The sequence below is a fragment of the Lepidochelys olivacea genome (genome assembly GCF_965140295.1).
Source record: "Lepidochelys olivacea isolate rLepOli2 genome assembly, chromosome: 6".
Lineage (NCBI taxonomy): Eukaryota > Metazoa > Chordata > Testudines > Cheloniidae > Lepidochelys > Lepidochelys olivacea.
In genome coordinates, this window is record NC_140416.1 from 5,391,440 (window position 1) to 5,397,439 (window position 6,000).

Below are 6,000 nucleotides of genomic sequence, written 5' to 3' on the forward strand. Positions count from 1 at the left end.
GCTGCCTGGGGCAGGGCCTGCCAGGCAGGGAGAGAGCAAAACTCCCAAGCTAATGGAAGGAGGCAGCCATAGCTGATCAAATGGCTCCCCATGCTCCAGAAATTAGCTCCTAGCCTATTGCAAACAACCCTTCTCCTGCCATATGCCCCAGAGGCATCCCGATTTCAACAGAAATGCAGCATCAACAAGGGGGAAACTGAGCCATGAAGAGGGGAAGAGACATGTATTACGAGACAGAGGAAAGGCTAGGAATGACTCACAGGCCATCCTCTGGTCTAACCCACAGATCCCTGCCTAGCACTGTGGCTAGAACCCAGGAGGGCTGATTCCCAGTCCCCATTGCTTGAACCAGCCTGAATGTCCACCGTATCCTGGGGACCTGGCGGGGACTCGGCCAGAGGGGCAAGGTGGATGGGGGCGTTTGAGGAGGCAGCCAGCCAGCTTTGAGTCAGAGTCAATGAGCTCATGCTGAGAGGCTGGGCCCAGCCCTAAAGAGGCACTGCCAAACCTGGACCGGGAACTCACAGGTGTGCAGACAAACAGGCAGAGGGAGCTGGGATCCCAGGCCAAGACCCTGGAGGTGTGTGTGGGGGGCTCCTCCTTCCACCCCACCCCTTTCTTGTCCGCACAGCCCCCTCCCTAAGAGTCTGTTTCCCCGGCAGAGATGGAGATGACTCCCCATCAGAGCCCATCCAGACAGTCCCTCTCACCTCCGAGGCTGGGTCGTCCCCCCAGTGTACTCCCTCGGGCACACCAGATTTGTAGCTGCCCTGACGCTCTGGGATAGTTGCTCCCCTTAGCCCCCTCCTCTCGGCTAGAAGTTCACCCCCTTTCTAGGGCTGTGGTGGATGATTTTCCAGCCTGGGCTGTTAGGTGTGGCCTGAGAGTCGCTGTCAGGACCCAGCTGGGTTTTTAGAGGCACTGAGGAAATGTTATCAAGGGAATTCAGAAGCTGGGGGCTGGTGTTTGCTCTGTGCTTGTAGCCGCCTTTAAAAATGGGAGAGAGGAAGTGGGTGGAGTAATCTGTTTCACAGGCCCCAGCTATGTTGGTGAGAGAGACAAGCCACACAGAGCTCCTCTTCCACTCCAGGGAAGAGTCTGGTCCGTGAATGGTTCTCCCAGTCGGGGTTGCCAGCTTTCTAATCAAACAGAATGGAACACCCTTGCCCTGTCCCGCCCCTTCTGCAAAGCCCCGCCCCTTCTCCAAGGTGCCCTCCCCGCTCACTCCATGCCCCCCTCCATCCGTCACTTGCTGCCCCCACCCTCGCTTACTTGCTCATTTTAACTGGGCTGGGTAGCAGGTTGGGGTGAAGACGGGGATGAGGGGTTTGGGGTGCAGGAGGGGGCTGCTGGCTGGGGTGTGTGGCCGAGGTGTTCGGGGTGTGGGAGAGGGCTCCGGGCTGGAGCAGGGGGGTTGGGGTGTGAGAGGGGGTATGGGCTCCGGGCATGGGCTTGGGGGTGAGGGCTCTGGGGTGGGGCCAGAAATGAGGGAGGGGGCTCTGGGCTGTGGCAGGGGATTGTTGGGGGGGCTCTGAGCTGGGGGTGCAAGCTCTGGGGTGGGGCTCGCGATGAGGAGTTTAGGGTGCAGGAGGGGGTTTGGGGTGTGGGCTCTGGCTGGTGCAGTTCGAGGGGGCTCTGGGAGGCTAACTGAGCCCAATGGCTTTAGTTAACATTTCCCAGAGATGGAGGAAGTAAGTACGTACAGCTCCCAGGAAACAGTGGTATGTCACTCCGGCTCCTAGGCGGAGGGGCGACCGGGGAGCACCACATGCTGCCCCTGCCTGCAGGTGCAGCCCTGAGTGCTGGCTCCGCAGCTCCCACTGGCCACAGCTGTGGCTCCCTGGATTCACGCCCACCGTGGATTCCCAGCTAATGGGAGCTGTGGAGCCGGTGCTTTGGGTGGGGGCAGCGTGCGGAGCCCCCCTGGCTGCCCCTCCACCTAGGAGCCGGACACGCTGGCCGCTTCTTGGGAACCGTGTGGAGCCGGGCAGGGAGCCTGCCATGGCCCCGCTGCAGCTAGCTGGACTTTTAATGGCCTGGTCAGATGTGTGTCAGGTTGCCAGAAAACCGGACACCTGGCAACCCTAGTCACAGCTAAACAGGAGGAGGAGCAGATAGTTAGCATAAGCAGTTAACGCCTGTGCTAAGGGCCCATTCAAGGTGAAGTGGCCCGTTAGTGGGAGGGTGTTTCAAATGAGCCTAGAGAGAAAAAGAGAAATTAGACCTGGGGAGGGGAATTGATTGTGAACCAGAGACTGGGGGGGACTGGCTGGCTCAGTGGGGGGGATGAGATGTGGGGCCCTTCCCCTCTTGGGGGGCACTGGGGGATGGGGCATTGCTGGCTGAGGCAGCTGCTGCCCCTGGAAACTCAGGAATGTGCTGGGCCCTGGCATTTGGTGCCACCCTCTCTCCCCTGGGAAGCTGGGGAATCCCCTGCAGGAAAACCGGGAGGGGGCCATGCACAGACAGCCCAAAATGGGGGCCCTGCAAAGAACGAGGGTGCCCAGCCCTGGGGCACCTCCCAAAAGGAGAGTGGAGCCCCAGGGGGCTGCTTCATCACTCTTTGCTCAGCACCCCCTCCTGGAGTTGCGGGGGACCCTGGCACCCTGATTCCTCTGCCCAAGGGAAGAGCTGGAAGCACACCGGGACTGCAGCAGCCGAAGCGGGGCAGGGCAGGGCCGTGTGACTGTTCATGTCTCCATCCTGTAGGTCCCACCCTGGGGGAGCCCTCGATGCCCCATGGGGGAAGAGATGGCATTCAGCGTGCAGAACGGCTGCGCTGGGAAACCCACAGGGGATGAGGCAGAGACTGTGGTGATGAACCAGGCACTGACCTCACGACATCAGCCACCCGCCCAGACCCTGTGCCATCCTGGTACTGGAGGCTGGAATATAGCAAGGGAACAGGGCTGTGTCTTGGTGGCAGAGGTTCCTGAGAGCTGGGATATGGTGGGGGGATAGGGCTGTGTCTTGATGCCAGGGGTTCCTGAAGTTGGGTATAGTGGGGAGTGTGGGGCTGTGTCTCGGTGCAAGAAGTTCCTGGGGGCTGGGATATAATGGGGGGGGGCACACAGGGATCAGTTCTTGTCCCTACACTATGTAACATTTTTATGAGTAGCCTGGCCCAAAACATAAACGCTTCACTGATAAAGTTTGTAGATGACACAAAGATTGGGGGGAGCAGTAAATATAGAAGATGAGAAGTCACTGAATCAGAGCAATCTGGATTGCCTGGTAAATGGGTTGCAAGCAAATATTGTGTGTTTGAATATGGTTGAGACCTAGAAACCCAGAATGGTAGAAAGGCCATGCTGAGAATGTGAACCAGGCAGAGCGTGCAGCGGCTGGGTGTAGAGCAGGGTGTGGGGTGGGCTGGGAGAAGACAGTTACCTTTTTCTGTAACTGGCGTTCTTCGAGATGTGTGGCTCGTGTCTATTCCACAGTAGGGTACATGAGCAACACATCTCAAAGAACACCAGTTATGGAAAAAGGTAACTGTCTTTTCTTCTTCGAGTGATTGCTCATGTGTATTCCACAATAGGAGATTCCAAGCTATATCTTTTGGAGGTGGGTAGGAGTTCACAGATTCCCGGGACGGAGTACAGCCCTACCAAACCCGGCATTCGTCCCTGGTTTGAGAGACAATCGCATAGTGCGAGGTGAACGTGTGAACAGAGGACCAGGCAGCGGCCCTACAGTGTCCTGAATTGGGATGTGGGCCACGAAGGCAGCTGACAAGGCCTGTGCCCGCGTCGAGTGTGCCTTCACATCGGTGGCGGGGGAACTCCTGCCAGATCGTAACAGGTGCGGATGCACAAGGTGATCCAGCGAGAGAGGCGCTGGGTGGAGATCAACCGCCCCTTCATGTGCTCAGCTGAAGCAATAAACATTTGCGAAGATCTGAATGGCTTAGTCTGTTCCAGAAAGCCAGTGCCCTACATACATCGAGCATGTGGAGGAGGCGTTCTTCATTGGACGCGGGAGGCTTGGGGGAGAGGACAGGCAGGAAGATGTCTTGGCCCATGTGAAAGACGGAGATCACCTTAGGGAGGAACGCGGGGTGTGGGCGGAGCTGGACCTTATCCTTGTGAAAAACCGTGTACGGGGGTCCAGAGCTCTGATACCTGCCTGGCCGATGTGATGGCAACCAAGAAGGCCACCTTCCATGAAAGATGAGACCAGGAGCACGTGGCCAGAGGTTCGAAGGGGGGTCCCATGATACGGGACAACACCAAGTTCAGATCCCACTGTGGGACAGGGGGCCTAGCATATGGGAAAAGACGGTTCAATCCCTTGAGGAACCATCCGGTCAAAGTATGGGAGAACACCATACGACGACCATACACATGATCGAGGGACGTGATCATTCCCCTCTATTCGACATTGGTGAGGCCTCATCTGGAGTACTGTGTCCAGTTTTGGGCCCCACACTTCAAGAAGGATGTGGATAAATTGGAGAGAGTCCAGCGAAGGGCAACAAAAATGATTAGGGGACTGGAACACATGAGTTATGAGGAGAGGCTGAGGGAGCTGGGATTGTTTAGCCTGCAGAAGAGAAGAATGAGGGGGGATTTGATAGCTGCTTTCAACTACCTGAAAGGGGGTTCCAAAGAGGATGGCTCTAGGCTGTTCTCAATGGTAGCAGATGACAGAACGAGGAGTAATGGTCTCAAGTTGCAGTGGGGGAGGTTTAGATTGGATATTAGGAAAAACTTTTTCACTAAGAGGGTGGTGAAACACTGGAATGCGTTACCTAGGGAGGTGGTAGAATCTCCTTCCTTAGAGGTTTTTAAGGTCAGGCTTGACAAAGCCCTGGCTGGGATGATTTAACTGGGAATTGGTCCTGCTTTGAGCAGGGGGTTGGACTAGATGACCTTCTGGGGTCCCTTCCAACCCTGATATTCTATGATTCTATGATTCTATGACCCTGCACCAGCGGATGGAAGGCCAATATGGCCGCCCGGTGCACCCTGACCGAGGAGGGGGCCAGGCCCTGGGTTCTAAGGTGGAGGAGGTAATCCGGGATAAGCTGAATTGGGGTGGCCGTTGGGGAAACACCGTGCTCGACAGCCCATCTGGAGAACCTGGACCACTTTGCCAAGTAGGCTCGGCGTGTGGACAGCTGCCGACTCTCCTCGGACCCTTCCGAACATGCCCGCTCCTCCCCGCCTAGCCATTGAGCAGCCACGCCGTGAGGTGGAGAGCCTCTAAGTTGGGGTGAAGGAGACGGCCTCAGTTCTGGGAGAGCAAGTCCGGGCGGAGAGGCAACGGCCGTGGCGGGGCTGCCACTAGGCTCATGAGGGTCCCATACCAATGCTGCCAGGGCCAAGCTGGGGTGATTAAAATGACCCGTGCCTTGTCTAACTTCACCTTCTCTAGGGCCTTGCTGATGAGGGGGAAGGGGGGGAAGGCATAGAGAAGCTGGCCTGACCACGGCAGGAGGAAGGCATCTGAGATAGCACCCTGTCCCAAACCCTCCCTGGAGCAGAACCGGGGGCAATGCCTGTTCTGCCTCGTTGCGAACAAGTCCACCTGGGGAATTCCCCGTGCTCGGAAGGTCTGGTGAGCCACCTCCGAGTGGAGAGACCACTCATGCTGGGAGGAGAAATTCCTGCTCAAATGATTGGCCCGTGTGTTGCGGGCTCCCGGCAGGTGGAAGGCCCTCAGGGAGATGCCGTGGGCTATACAGAAGTCCCACAGCCTGAGGGCTTCTTTGCAGAGGGCCGAGGACCAGGTCCCGCCTTGCCTGTTGATGTAAACATCAAGGCCGTATTGTCCATGAGGACCCTGATTATCTTGCCCTGTAAGTGTGAGCGGAAGGCCACACACGCCAGGCGTACCGCCCTGAGCTCCCTGACGTTTATGTGGAGGGACAACTCCGTGGTCGACCACAGCCCTTGGATCTGAACTGTCCCCCCCAACCCAGGTCCGACGCATCTGACACTAGCTCCAGTGACAGGGCCAAGTCCCGGAAGGGAACCCCTTGGAGCATGTTGCTCA